At 34.6% G+C, this 16,717-nt stretch overlaps 1 long non-coding RNA gene across 1 annotated transcript; it reads right to left on the reverse strand.

Moving 5' to 3' along the window:
* LOC140602177 (uncharacterized) lies at positions 1 to 16,460 on the reverse strand. The gene is made up of 3 exons (XR_012005150.1): positions 16,245 to 16,460; positions 2,385 to 2,500; positions 1 to 570 (listed from the first exon to the last, which is right to left on the reverse strand). It is a non-coding gene; the product is annotated as an uncharacterized lncRNA (long non-coding RNA).
* Positions 16,461 to 16,717: the final 257 nt, after the last annotated feature.

The raw sequence follows: 16,717 nt of genomic DNA on the forward strand, positions 1-16,717 counted from the left end.
ATCCTTAACAGCTCTGGGAAATGAAGCAAACAGGGCAATGAAGGTTGCATGACTTTAATTATAAAAATCTATATAGTAGTCCTAATTCTGAAACTTATTTCTGAGATACAGGAACTTTTTTTGTTGCCAGCATACTTAATTATCAAACTTCCATCATATAGAAATCATATGTCTGTTATTTGTGTAAAAGGAAACATGCAATTCCCTTGACGCTTTCGCTTAGGAAATTGTTATATTTGTCACTGTTTTCAGGGCATTTTGCAAAGAAGAATAGAGCTATAATTTATTAAGCTCGGATAATATATTTGCCCTTTTGGAATAATGAAAGACCCATTCAGGAAGCTCCGTCTGTGGAGAATATGTTTTTCAAAAAGTGATACATTTTATCGATAAAAATCAAAAAGGGAGGTGGGGCAAGGCAGATACGTGTATGTTACTTTATTTAAAATGACATTTAGAAGCAAAATAAAGCGATCTGGTTTCAAGTATATTCAGTATTGGAAAATGAAACACTGCGTCTGTTTTTCTTAAATTGGACATTTCTTGTTAGAGTTTTAAGATCTTGCCTCCCTGGAATGAAAAAGATCACAAAAAAAGTTGTCAAAAGCATTAAAGCTTCCTTCGTTAACCAATTACTTTGATGAGTAGTGGAGTTATATTTGCTTGAATACATTTTGTAAAGAGATACTCAACATGTGTAATAAAATGGCAGTATCCAGGAAATTAATATCACATACAAATTGTAATAAATGTTTCAATAATACTTGGAATTCAAATGTATAACATAATTTACATCTTGATTTCTTCACACCTCTTTTCTTTTGTTTCTACATTGGTAGAATTGTCAATTTAGACTTTTAACAAAAAGGAATTATTCTAAGGCACAGTGATTTTCCATAAGATATTATTTTCTGCCTTCTCTCAATAACATTGCCCCCTGAATCTTGCATAGCCTGTTCTTGTACTCAAAATATTTTAAGCTAATAGAACTCAATTTTCTGTTTTTCCAAAATAGGGTCAACATATTTTATATATTACATATTCAGTATTTTATTCAATGAACGTATTCAATGATAATATACTCTAAACACAATATTGTGGTTAGAAAAAAATTGAGTAAGCACGATGTAAAGTGTTCTATCACATATGGATGGAAATTACAAAAAAAATATTGATTAATAGTTTCAGTGATTCAGTCTAGTTTTGTTGTGTTTTAGAAAAAGAGAGAGCACAAGTGAGCAGCAGTAGGGTGTGCAGAGGGGAGGGAGAGAGAGAATCTCAGGCATGCCCACACCCAGCATGGAGCCCAACACAGGGCTCCATCTCAGAACCCTGAAAACATGACCTGAGCTGAAATCAAGAGTCAGATGCTTAACTGACTGAGCCATCCAGGAGCCTCAATTCATTATAATGTTTAAAATAGTAAAGATAAGTTTAAAAAAGATTTTTAGATTTTTTTTCTAATGGAATGCCATGTGATTTTTAAACTTCACATTCCCTATTTTCTTCCATTAATTTGTAGTATGATTATTGGATGTTTTAGACTATATTTGTATGTATATTTCTAGTGTATTCCTTGGAATATTACTAAAATCATACAGCCCAAAATATAATTACTTATGTTGGTTAACCCCAAATATTAAATATTCATTTATTACTAAAAATAATAACAGCAATTTTTTTATTTTTTGATTTTAAATATTTAAACAATTTGTTTGTTTAGAAAGAGAGAGAGAGAGGCAGAGGTGGGCTGGGGGAGTGGCAGAGGGAGAGGGAGAAAGAGCATCCCAAGCAGCCTCCATGGGAGCCAGACATGGGGCTCAATCTATCAACCCCAAGATCATGACCTGAGTTGAAATCAAGAGTCAGACTCTCAATTGACTGAATCACTCAGGTGCCCTAAGATCATAACAGTCATTTATATTTGCACTAGATGTTATACTGTGGACTTTTAGACAAAAAAACATCACATAACTATATATTTAAACAACATAAATGTGTGATAAAAATAGGAAATTCTAGACAGCAAATACCAATCACTCACTATGTTTATTTTTTATATTATTGCCATTCAAATTTGAATATACACATATAAGTATATATATGTATTTACATATGATTTTCTGTACAATTTTAGAATAAATTGCAGCTGTACATGCCATATCACTCCGAAATAGTCAGTGTGCATTTTGGAAGAACAAGAACATTTCACACGCAATCCTAGTACAAGTATCAAAATCAGATTATTTAACCTAATTTACCGTAAGTACAATTAATAACTATAAACATATTTAGTAATTATAATTAATAAATATGACTATAGTTATTTTTTTACTATAGTTATTAATTTATAAAAATCAAGTACAGTTATCTGGTTAACATACCACAGATGCTTTGCCAATTTCCCAATAATGTCTTTCTGTGTAAGATAATCATCTGTCCTGACCCATGGTCCAATCAGGATCACACAGCCATTTAGTTTTCATGTCCCTATAGCCTCCTGAATAAGAAATAGTTTATCAGTCGTTGTCTTTCATGTTTTGGCATTTTAGACAAGGGAAGGCCTCTTATTTTATAGACTTCTCCTCCTTTTGGGTTTGTGTATTACTTCCTTACAATTAAGAATACCACAAAGGTGATGCTGTGTCCCTCTCCTTGCCAAACAAAGCCCTAATCCTCGGTGTCCATCGAAAGATGAATGGATAAAGAAGATGTGGTCTATGTATACAATGGAATATTCCTCAGCCATTAGAAACGACAAATACCTACAATTTGCTTTGACGTGGATGAACCTGGAGGGTATTATGCTGAGTGAAGTAAATCAATCGGAGAAGGACAAACATTATATGGTCTCATTCATTAGGGGAATATAAAAAATAGTGAAAGGGAATAAAGGGGAAAGGAGAAAAATTGAGTGGGAAATATCGGAAAGGGAGACAGAACATGAGAGACTCCTAACTCTGGGAAACGAACAAGGAGTGGTAGAAAGGGAGATGGGCTGGGGGTGGGGGTGACTGGGTGACGGGCACTAAGGGGGGCACTTGATGGGATGAGCACTTGGTGTTATGCTATATGTTGGCAAATTGAACTCCAACAAAAAATTTAAAAAAAGATTTAAAAAGCCCTAATTCTCAAGCAGAGGATTACTGTGAGAATGGCCATGTTACTCTGGCCATTCGCAGGATTCGAGCTAAGAATAAAGACAGTCACAGGACCCACCCTCAGTTATTTTGACCATCCCCAGGTTTATTCTTTTTGTGTTTAAATTCCTAGTGCAGTTCAAAGCAGTTAGGTTATTGTCATACCTTTATATTTCTTATTTTTGCTGGATAGTCTATTGTAGCAGGTCCTCAACCTATCCAAACTTGACTTCAAGAGACATTCTATTTCAGCACCACAGGCTAGGTAAGGTAACTGCTTTGCCCTGATGTCTTATTAAAACACCAGTGTCCTTTCCCTCATGTTCATGAGGACGTCAGCGACTCCAAACAGAGCCAGAAAGATAGTCAATCTCACAGTGTCATGTCCCTGAGTGCCTGTTGCCTGTGACAACTTCTGGTGGCATCAAATGTTCTAACAGGATACAGGGTGCAGAAAAAGGCGTGAACTCTTAAAGTAGTTTGCAGGACTGTCTCCTAAGCTATTGATGACAGAAGCAGGACACTGAATCACCACTGTCTTATCTGTAATTCAGAGAGTGTTGGCATTGTTGTGACTTCAATCAAAATCACAATTATCAGAAGCCTATCATATTCCGGAAGCTGTATGTTCCAGAAATGTGTGACGTGGGCAAAATGGATGTCCCATGCCTTCCCTCTTGGCATCCCTAAGTTAGTGACTGACAGAGATGGGTGCTGTAACACAGAAAAACAATGGCTTCTGTAACTGCACCTGTCAATAGAAACTTCAGAACCAACAGACTTTGGAGCCCCACCCTACTTCCAACCTCCCCCTTCCCCACAAATCTGGTTGGCCAGATCTAAATTTTATCTGCAACTGAGCCACAAAAGAATCTAGAAAACGTAAATCCTAACTTTTCAACCTCTATTTTACAAGGAGCCGTATAGTTCAGAAGTGCTGACCCACCCTTACTCTTACTTTTGAAGAGAATGTTGCAACATCCTCAGAGTTTCACCTCTTAGCATCTTCTACTACAGTTTGCTTAATGCAGGCTGTGGTCTTTGGCTCTTTCAGCCAGATATGTTTTGAGTCCTCCAGTAAATAAAATTATTTTTTATAGAATATTTTCAAAAACTTCTATTCAATATGTTTATTTTCTACAGATGTCATTATTTTGTTTTCCATCACTAATCTGATGAGTAGTCTTAGATTATTTTTCATTTAAATTTAAGGCATTTATTTTCACATATTCCCCGGGCAGGTTTAACTGTCCATTTCTCTGCATCATGTTTACTATACTGAGGGTTACATAAACCCTGACAAAGTTACTAGTTTCACAGAAATGAAGGCAAGATATTAGGATTCAGAGATGTTCTCTATCTTTCTTCATCTGCCAGGCATGTGTACTAAAATCTCTCATAATTTACATCAGCTCGCACTGCCAGTGCTCGAAATGCTGAGCACTGCCTAATGGTACTTTAAGAGTTACTTTCCCATGTGTGTAAGATGGGATTTGGAACAAGACTTCTCATTCTATTCCTGAGTGTCTTGTGGGATTTAATGAGAGATGAGTTGAATGTACTTTCCTTAGCTCTTAGGAGCCCTGGGTTGCTGCTCCCCTACCTATCCCTCGGGTGTAGCCAATCTGTTGACTAAATTACTGGCATATCATCCCCTTCCAGTCCCCTGCTAAGATTTCACTGAGCTCTGCATTCTGGCATGGCCAGCTGAGAGTTCTGATCTCCTCATTTGGTCTCTGCTGGTACTTCCCCTCGGGGTCAAACCTTGCTTCTGGTATCCTCTGAGTCAAATACATGTTGTCCAGCACATTATCTTTCATAAATAATATAGAACTCTCACTGCATTTCCTGGCAATTTGATCACTTGCTCTAGGTTTCATATTGAAAACTGTCTCAGTCTATATTGAGTTTTCCTTGTTCTTTATACTTATTTTTTTCCTTTAGCTTTTCAGTCATGAAGTATGGGCTTATTGGATTTTATTGTCTAACTTGCTCTCTGTGGTCCATAGCTGTCCATAGCTCAGTCCTATGACTTTCCTTCCTATTCCTTCTCTAGAGAGTGGATATTTCCATCCATTCTTTTATCAAAGGTACTTTGAAAAAGGGTCTAATAAATTTATTTACACAAAAAAATTTTTTAACAGATTTGCATGCTAAGGAAACAAAGCTTGGGCCAAAAGAAAAAGGATGTAAAAAAGTAATATGTCCCAAGCCATGATGGATGGATTTGGCTTATAAACCGCACCAAGTACCGTCTATATTGTTGAAGTTTATGACCATCATTATGGGGAGATATGTTGCTTTTAGGGAATAATTAGTCATTTATTAATGGAGAATAATCTGGTTTTATAAAACTTTAAAGGAAGAAGAAATTTCAACAGCCATGGCCTGAGAATATTTCTTTGGTGGGCTTTTGGCCTCTGTAATGAAGCAAGTCTTTCATGTTTCAATATATATTCTTATTCAGCAGGATCAGTTCTTACAACTCCAGAATCCTAGATTTAAATAGCTCTTGAGGGGACCAAGTTTTTTTATTGGTCTCCAATTACTAGTTGTCCAGTCCTCAGACTAAATCAGTTCTCTATTTTTGGTCCATTATGATATCCACCAGTTTTTCCTGAAAAGAAATTGTAGGTGATAAAACTAATAACTCAAGGGAAAGGGCAACTGTGACATTTAACAAGGACAAAATAAATGGTACAATTTAAGGCCAATATTGCTTTGCAGAATATGAAATGCCATACCCTTAGTAGCCCCAAAAGGCCAACATTTTTCAAAATCTCTCTGAAATGCTAAGGAATATTTGATAAGAGTCTACAATCCTTATAAAATATATATCTTTATATTAAATAGGCTGTGGCCTGCCTTTTTTCAGCCTAGAATTCAAGAATACTGCAATCTTCTTCTACAGTCAACTTATATTTTAAAGATGCACTCCTTTTTCTAAACATACAAAAAATCTATTTCTCTTCTTTCTAAGATTGTATTATACTCTGTGAAGTTCAAAGCAATTAATCTTCTCACTTCATTTGATCATTCTAAGTGTTCTTATTTTCAGAAAAGGAACCAAGTCTGAAATATTGCCTAAGAACTTTGTACACAATAAGATAGGTAGCAATGTGCTTACTAGGGTACAATGGAATCTAACCAGTCATCCTTAGTATTGTTATTTGTTCACGTTAAAAAAGAAAAAAAAAAAACCCTTAACACTTATTATTTAATTCTCCAATGTTTTTCAATTTGTAGCCTACTAATAGAAAACAATTTTTAAGAAAGATAACTTGGAAACTAAATTTACAGCTTTTTTTTTTTTTTAAAGATCCTATCTATTTATTAATGAGAGAGACACAGAGAGAGGGGGGCAGAGACACAGGGAGAGAGAGAAGCAGGCTCCATGCAGGGAGCCCAATGTGGGACTCAATCCAGGACTCCAGGATCACACCCTGGGCCGAAGGCAGGCGCTCAACCACTGAGCCACCTGGGCATCCCCTAAATTTACATTTCTTATGAGTCAGCCATGTTAATGGGAAAACTGGAGGTTATTATACTACTTGATATTTTTCAGAGTGTGTTAGAAAACACAAGGCTTCACAGATAGATAGAAATAAGTTTAAAATACAATTATACTGTTATTGAGGAACTAGCATAACCTGTATGACTCAGTTTATTCATCTCTTAATAGGTAGACCACAAACTTATAAAGTTTGTAAGAATAGACATGGGAAAGGGCTGAGCCTGAGTCTATAATAGGCGTAACAGTACAGGGAACATAGACTGTTTCACCAGTTCTTAAAACTGTCACTCAGGCTAACAGAATTCAAAACAACTACTCCTAACTAGTAGGCACTCATGTAGCCAAAGCTTGAGAGCATAGAAAACAGCATTAGAACTAAAAGCACCCTTAAGAATGACAAATAGAGCTGCTTAAGTGTCTCTCAACCAAATAAGGGCATTTCCAATAGCTCCTGGGAATCATTGTGAAAAATCGTTGTATGCCGTATTCTATGCAGCTATCTTCATGATGTACCTCTTTCATAAACCTGTATTATTCTTTGTATTTGCTGGTCTATACATCAGTCATTCTTGAGGCAACTGTGTGGATTTTTATGCTGTCATTATTAAAAAAACATGTAAAGTGTCTGACACATAATAAATAAACCCTTAATAAATGTTCATTTGCCCTCTTTTCAATACATACTACATATCAGTGACCATATCTCCCATTTATATATATATGTATATATATACATATATATCTTATATTTCTCCTAAAAATTCTGAGTGTCACATACAACTACTGTGATTTTGATTTAGATGGGGAAATTAAATCCCAGTGTAAAAAAAAATGACAAATCTAGTAATTGACTGAATTGTTTGGAACCCAAAACTGGCTCAAAGCTTATGTTTTTTTCCAGTGTCACATAAGCCTTCATTTTCAGTGAAGCATACAAGTGAGGAAAAAAAAAGATCTATCCTTTATACCTGAGGAAGCAGTATATATAGTGTAGAAAACTGGTGCACTGATTACTCTCAAACTGATGTGTAGAGCAAAAGACACAATTAGTATAATATTGATGTATATGGTGATTAATGATGATAAACTGAAAAAGTCAGTGACTGGCTCTTTCACTTAAATAAAGGAGTGAAATAGAGATAACACGAAGGAGGTAGAAGTAAAGGTAATAAAATTGTTTATAAAGTGGGAGAAGTTTTACAACAAATCTAAAATCCATTCTCTTTTGGTGGAACAAAATGGAAAAGTAGACTGGACTTGCATCTAAAAATCTTCGGCTAAAGATCCAACATTTGTATTTACTTTATTTATGATTTATCATCCCTTAACAAACATAGTTGGCCGGGGCACCTGGGTGGCTCAGTCAGTTAAACGTCCTACTCTTGATTTCTGTTAGGTCATTATCTCACGGTCATGAAATCAGGCAGCTTTGGGCACTGTGCTCAGCAGAGAATCTTCTCAAAGATTTTTTTTTTCTCTCTCTCTCTCCCTCTCCCCCTAACCCCACTTATATGTGCATTCTCTCTCTCTCTCTCTCTCTCTCTTTCTCAAATAAATAGATCTTTGAAAAACTAAACAAAACAAATATAGTCAACTGACCTGACAAAGGAGCAAAGGCAATTCAACAGAAGAAAGATAGTCTCTTCAACAAATGGATCTGAGATAATTGGATATCCCTATTCAAAAAACCAAACCTGGGCAGCCCGGGTGGCTCAGCAGTTTAGCACCGCCTTCAGCCCAGGGCCTGATCCTGGAGACCCTGGATCGAGTTCCACGTTGGGCTCCCTGCATGGAGCCTGCTTCTTCCTCTGCCTGTGTCTCTGCCTCTCTCTGTGTGTGTCCCTCATAAATAAATAAATAAAATCTTAAAAAAAACCCCACAACCCTAAACAAGATCTCATACCTTTCACAAACACTAAAAAAAAAGTGAATTGTAGACCTGAATGTAAAACATAGTATCTATAAATAATTCTAGAAAAAAACTTATGTGAAAATCTAGGTGACCTTGAGTTTGGTGAAGAGTTTTTAATCCTTTTTTTTTTCATTGAGGTATAATTGGCATATGACATTATATTGATTTCAGGTTTCAGGTGTACAGCATAATAATTTGGCATTTATGTATGTTGTAAAATGATCACCACATGAAGTCTAGTTAACATCTGTCACCCTACATACTTACAGTTTTTTTTTCTTGTAATGAGAATTTTTAAGATACAACACCAAAAGCACAATCCATGAAAAGAAAAATTGGTAAGTTGAACCTCATTAAAATTAAAAACATCTGTTCTGTGGAAGGCATTTTTAAGAGAATCGGAAGTTAGCCACAGAATTGTATGAAAACACTTGTGAAACATATATATAATAAAGATCTTGATTAAAACATACATAGAACTCTTAAAAATCAATAATAAGTAAACAAGGAACCCCCCCAAAAAATAAATCAAAGATCTAAGCAAACTTTACAATGAAGAAGATAAATATTTAGCAAATAAGCATAATGACAGGCACTTAACATTATTTGTCATTAGGGAATTGCAAACCAAACAAAGAAATACCACTACACGCTTATTAGAATAGCTGAAATCCAAAAAACTGAAAATACCAATTGATGTCTAAAATGCAGAATGATAGGAATTACTTCAAGAGAATGGAAAATGGCATAGGTACTTTGGAAGGCAGTTTGGGGTTTTCTTACGTTACTAAACATGAATAACTTACCTGTTTACATCCCCAACTGGTTTGAAAAATATATGTCCACAAAATCCTGCACGGGGAGAGCCCGCAATGTTTAAAGAGACTTTATTCATATTTACCAAAAAATTTAAGCAATTAAGATGTCATTTAATAAAATGATAAATTCTGGTACATCCATGCATTTGAATATTTTTCAAGTGTAAAAAAAGTAATGTTATCAAGCCATTTTAAAAACTTAGATATACTTTAAATGCATATTGTTACATGAAATAAGTCAGTCTTAAAAGGCTACATATTGTTTGATTCTAATTATATGACATACTAGAAAAGGCAAAACTCTAGAAACAGTAAAAAAAAAAAAAATTTAAAAAATTACACCAGTGGTGGCCAAAGCTATGAGAGAATGAGGAGGATTTTTTAGAACAGTGAACATATTCTAAATTATTACTGTAATAGTGGATACAAAACTAAATACTTTGCAACACAACCAGTGAAATGTAATGCATGCAAATAAAAAAATATTTAGGAGGTCAGGGGATACTGATATGGAATGACGAAGATGACACAACAATCTGTGTTATGAATACATGCAGCAGCCACACTAAAGGGCTTGGGAGGAACAGGTGCTGACCTAGGTAAATATGAAAAGGAAGGGTATCTAGAAGACTAAAGGCAAAAGAAATCCCACATAAGCACTATACTGTAATTAATAAAATCTGTTCCCATGCGAGTACAGGCTAATAATTCTGAAATTGCTATCCATATATACTGGAACTGAACATGTAAGCAAGCAGGTGGTGTTACTGGAGCAATTAATTTTTTTTATGGTGGTCACAGGAAACCAGCTTTCTCATTGTTAGCGTGGGAGATCAGCAAGAAGAGGCCAGAATAATTTATAATAATTTATAATAATAATAACAATTTATGATAATTTATGGTAATGGCTTGAGGCCATAGACATTAGAATCCACATTTACCTTAATATAGATATAGATATCTACATACAGATATCTATAACTAAATAAAAATATTGATTTTTAAAATGCACAAGCATATCTGTGCGTGTATGTGTGTGTGTGCTCTGATAGCTGCCAGGGACTAGAAACAGGGACACCCCAGGATCAAGGAGGACACCTAGCACCTAAGTCTTGATTTCTAATAAAAGGCATCAGAGCTCCTTGGAATTCTAAGACTGAGGAAAGAAATACTTAAAATGAATCTAGAGCTCCTTGTAGTGTCAGAATGTAAGGAAATACTGACATTTAAAAAGCCCTCAATGACAGGTTACATCAAAGGGATGCAAAAACCAATTGAATAAGCCCCCAATGGCCAAAGTTTGAACAATTTGAGAAATAAAATAAAATAGAGTAGTATTGGATTATAACTAAGGAATAAAATAAATATTCACGAGTCCATAGTGATGTGAATAATACAATTAGATACATTAATAAATGGAGGAGAAGAGGCAAATTTCCCATGTGGAAGAAGGTATAGATTTTCTGCCCTCAAGTAGTGAGGCATAACTCCGCACTTGATAAGGGTGGGCTGAGTATAGTGGCTTTCGTCTAAAGGATAGACATTTCAAAAAAGGTGACCCTAATCCTAGCCTTTAATATGACATGATGAAGATGTATTTTTAAAAGATCTTATTTATTTATTTGATAGGGAGAGAGGAAAGAGACAGAATGAGAGGAAGAAGCAGACTCCCCACTGAGCAGAGATCCCAATTCGAAACTCGATCCCAGGACCCTGAGATCATGACCTGAGCCAAAGGTACTTGTTTAACTGACTGAGCCACCCAGGCATTCCACTGAAAAAGACTTTTCTTTCTGTAGTCTTTCGTCTAAAAACCCACACCTTTGTTCTAATCATGTTTTTTGTAAAAAAAAAAAAAAAAAAAAAATCAGAATAACCCAGTTGAGATATTTGGATCTAAAAACTTCTGACCAGTACTCCTTACAATTACGAAGATAGATGATTAAAAAAAAAAAAAAAAAAAAGTTTGAGAAACCGTTAGTCAAGGAGAGCCTAAAGAGACATAATGAATATATGTAATGTGGTCATCTCAAAAGGATCCTCAAATAGGAAAAAAAAAATTCAATAATAAAGATCTGAAAAAATATGGACTTTAGTTAATGGTACTATATCAATATTAGTTCATTAATTATAACAAATGTACTAATAACATAAAATGTTAAAAACAGGGAATGCTGAGTGCAGAGTAAATGGTACTCTCTATATCTGATTTTTCTGTAAATCTAAAACATTTCTTAACATTATGTAAAAACAATGTTTTATAACTTGTGTTGGCACTTAGAGAATATAGCAGGGCCAGGATTTGAACCTCGCTATTCTGACCCCACATCCACTTTACTGCCAACTAATACTAACTGTGAAGAGATATATGTATAAAAAAGAACATAAAGAGAAATAACCTGAACCAAGTTAGGTTGAGGAAGTGTTAGTTAACAAAACTAAATCAGCTTCTTTATCACATTAAAAGATTTCTAGGTATCTTCAGTGGACTAATGTAACCATGACTACTCAAGAAAAGAACAGCATTCAACCATAGACTCATTTCCCCACCCTGAACCTTTTGGTCTTGGGGCACATCCTGGGATTTCTGTTCCATAAAATATTCACTTTAGGGGAAAAGACAGACCACTTTCACACATCTGGGAGGTGAATAAAAGATTACTCTGAGCTAAACCCTGGGCATTGCGGATAATATGTTAATTTTAGTTTGTATATATATTTTTTTATTTTTATCTTTTTAAAGATTTTATTTGACAAAGAGAGAGAGAACACAAGAAGGGGGAGCGGCAGGCAGAGGGAGAGGGAGAGGCAGGCTCCCCTTGAACAGGGAGCCCCAGGTGAGATTCGAGGTTCGTTCCCAGTACCCCGAGATCATGACCTGAGCTGAAGGGAGACGCTTACCTGACTGAGCCTCTCAGGCTAGTATTTTTTATTATTTAAAAGAGGAAGGAAGACATACTAAGACTAGAATATCGTGCTTATATCATCATTCTCCATTTAATAGGAAAGCCAAGGAAAGGAAAAACACAAAGTGAAATATTATCTATTGTTCATTATTGGCGTATTTCTCTATTTAATTGGACCAATTTTAGAATAATGATGTGTGTTTTTCTATAATTAATCTTAGTTTGTCATTTTATTTTTCTTGGCAGCACTTTGTTCTTTTTTTTTTCTGATTGTATAGCAAGGGCCATAGTCTAAATGTGCTGCAAATTATAGAAGAGGGAAGAAAGTCTGTATATATCTTCCACTTCTGTATTTTAAAAAGTACAAAATGATCAAACTATTTTAGTGGCTTATGAAGCATTTGACTGAACATTCATTCTGATTTTTTTCAGAAACTTTCTCTCATCTGACTCTTACTATTCAGTACTAGAACCAGATAGAAAACAGTTCATCTTGAGTTTTCCTCTGAAAATACGAAATGAAATAGTCTATAAAAAGAATATGAATAAATGCCAGGTGTAAAATCAATACAAGGGATGGAGCGAATGTCTTTCCTCAATGATTAATATTCCAAAATTTAAAGTGGTCTAGCTTTTATAATTAAAAATATTTATACTTAGCCCAATGAATGATATAAAAGACTTCATCAAAAAAAAAGACTTCATCAAATATGGAATTTTCTATAACTGTCAAAATAAAACTATAGATATTCTATCCTATTGGGCCCAAGATATACGAAAGTTATTCAGCATGCCATCCTGAAGTCAAAAACAGGTAGTTACTGCTGTCTTGCCTAAATCTGACATTCATACAAATACAACTATGTAGGTAATTTATTACATGAAAGTCAAAAGGATATCATATTGCTAAATAGTAAATATGTATATTTTCAAACTTATGTGATTCAACTATATTCTAAATTCCTCTTACTTGTTTATCCAAATAACCCGTTAATTGTTGGTTTCCTAAACTTTTAAAGCTATTCCATTTAGTTCACCTGGTTAAAGCATTGACAATAGTAGAGTGACAGGTATTATAACAATTAATGAAAGTTTTAAAATTTTATAAATAAATACAATATAGTAAGACTTGCTATGATATTTCATGCACAGAAAAAATATATTACTGATCACCATTTTAAATAGTACAGAAAATATAAATATGCACTGACTTTTAAGGTAAAGGTAAACCCTAAGTCAAACTGATGAAAAGAAATTAGAGAAAAAGTTCTATAAGGACAATTTAAGTATAACTTATTAGTATATTAACTTTTATTTTGATATTTATTTTATATTCATTATATTTCAGTAGTATTCTAACAGAATTATTCTGTGATGATTCCATTAAATAATAAAGCGGGGATAATAAGGATGATAATAATAATGACTGTCCCTCTGTGAGTTCATCTTATGCCCTAAGAGTCATTTCTGGCTTATATTAGTTCCTCTAATAATCACAAGTTATAAGAGCTAAACCTCATTATCTCAATACTTTGAAACAGGTGGTTGCATTTGTTGTATAAACTCTAGAAATTTAACGTGGTTTAGAAATTATTTTTGCAATCCATAAAATTGTTATTTATATGATGTTTTACATTTCCTGGTAGCATGGATGGGTATTTAATAATTTAAACACAGTCGACTACTTTAATATCTAATATATAAAAGTGTATATAACATTTTGAAAAATATAAATGGTTGAGATACTCTAAATGGAATCCAAAAAACCTTAGCAACTATCATTTAATGTCTTCAATTGTAATATGGGATATTGACAGTATACTGATAGAGTATCAACCTTGAAGCTTCCTTTAAGATTTTGAAATCACTTTACAGAAAAAAAGACGTACACTTCAAAAATAATTATTATAATGAATATTAATTCTAAAATGTTGAAATGTAGAAGAATGGTGAAAAACTCTACAGTTTTGGACGCATTAATAAAGTATGTAACGATTTCTTTAACACAAGTTATATACCAAAATCTATGCTGGTCGATTCCTTTTGTTATTTATTTTATCCTCACAGTGTGATTATGCGATTTTATTATGTCCACAGATATGAGAACTGAGGTTCAAAAACTTGAAATTGGAGGAATAACAAAAAAAATTGAAGAAAAATATAAATAGGAAAACTAGAACAGTCTATTCTTAATGTAATAGGAGTAACTATTTAAGACTCAGGAAAACGATAAGATTAATGAGTCTTAACACTGGGAAACGAATTGAGAGTTGCTGAAGGGGAGGTGGGAGATGGGGTAACTGGGTGATGGACATTAAGGAGGGCACGCAATGTGATTAGCACTGGGTGTTATATGCAACTGATGAATTATTGAAAACTACATCTGAAACTAATGATGTACTATATATTGGCTGATTGAATTTAAATTAAAAAAAGATTAATAAATCTAAGCATTATGATTTGTAAACAAGGGACACAAGCATCTCTTCATCCAATGGACTAGCAGGACTTTTCACATGGTGATCAATAAAAGGTTCCCAAGTGCCATAACAGAGTGAAAATCTCAGTGAGCAAGCACTTTTATTAAAATCTCTCTTTGAATCATGTTGGTTTCGCCCAATTGGCCAAATAAGGTCACAGTCATCTTGATTATTGTCCCATGGCCAAGAACATAATCAGTATGGGAAGAGACTACCAAGAGTAGTGGCTATGAGGAGGTAAATTATTTGCAAGCAATCTGAAGTTCAAATTGGTTTTTCTTATCTCAAGCCTACACTCTGTCCACCACAGGGTGTGTTTTGTATCTGCAAAACGCAAACAAAAAAAATAACAACCGTCTCAAGACTATTGGTTCCAAACCTTCTTGCTCTCAAATGTTGAAATCAAATGATGCCGTCTTATTGGCCTCTTCATACTGCCTGGTAAATACCCTTCTATTTTCTCCCTGGATTATTTTCTCATATACCTCTTAAACTACTGGAGTCAGTTGCATTATTTTCCCACTGCTACTTCCTTCACTCTATTGACACTCAAGCTACTTTTAATATGAAGCGTATGTGTTAAGAATATGTATTCCAGAGTTAAAATATATGTGTTCAAATCCTGACTATTGACAAGCTACTTAATCACTCTGCTCTAAGTTTAATTCCTCATTTATAAAATCAAAAGAATCAAGTACCTCCTAAATAGGGATAAAGTGAATCTTAGTAAAAATAATACGTGTAAATAAAATACTCAGCATTTGCATAATACTTTCTGTGTTCAATAGTAAGTAGCTCTCAATATTTTATTTGCCTTCTGCTGTCATATGCAAATATTCTTAATTCTTTGAAAATGATTTTTTGGTTACACTCCCAATTCCTGCTATCAAACTGGGTGATGTAAATAATATTATGGGTAACTTACCTAACACTGCTGGGCTCTGAACTTTATTGCTTGTCAGAAACTTTTTTCCATCCTACCTTGGTAACTAACCTTCTCTACCATACCCTGAAGGGCCATTTCCACAAACTTGTCTTCACTGGAGTCACAATTCTGCACCTTCCACTCTTACGAATCCCTCACAGTTACTGCCTTCTCTGTTCCAAATCTTCATTGGGACCTTCCAGTCTTTGATCCCTCCTTTCGTTCTCTATCCACCTGCAGCTTCCTTACTCTGCTTACCTCCCTGTATGGATTCTTTGGTCCAGTAGGTCAAGTTGTCCTTTGCAAGTACCTTTCACTTCTTTTTGGCTGCTCCATGGGGATATTATATCCTTTAAAGTTGATCTTCACTTCCTGGCATAGAGTTTTCCTCATATTTATTAAATCAAGTTCCAATTCTTTTGACCCCCTCCCATCCCTGTTCACTTAAGTAAACTCAAATCCCCTGGTGGAAACCTCAATGCATTATTTCAGGTAAACTCCCCATGTGTTTTTATTGTATAATTCAACCCTCATCAAAACTATGCTTACCTAACTCCTCAAACTCTCCTTGCTTATTTGTCAAATCTCTTATTGGCAGTTGCTCCAATGAGCCCCTAGAGAGCAGGGACCACATCTGACTTGCTTGCCATTTTCAATAGTAAACTGCTTTATAAATATTGTTATTGATGTCTAGGTCAGTACAGATGTGAGTACTCTTTTGGCTCTTTTTCTTCCCACCTACCCCCTTCTTCAAACTATTTTCCATTTTCTATGCAAAACAGAACCTCTTCTCTTAAAATTCTGAGTTCTAAAGCTAGTAATACAAACCGGGTTCTGTTAGGTCATTGTATCCAAGTCGTCTGTTTTGTATTGGTTAATATTATTTCTTGCAGATGACAGGAAATGCAATTCAAACTGGCTTAAACAACAACACAAAAAATTTTATTGCCTCATGTAACTGAAATGTCCAGCTGTAAGTTTTCAGGTGCAGCTTGATCCAGAGCCTCAAATGCTGTCAACAG

This window comes from Canis lupus, chromosome 13, assembly GCF_048164855.1.
Source record: "Canis lupus baileyi chromosome 13, mCanLup2.hap1, whole genome shotgun sequence".
Lineage (NCBI taxonomy): Eukaryota > Metazoa > Chordata > Mammalia > Carnivora > Canidae > Canis > Canis lupus.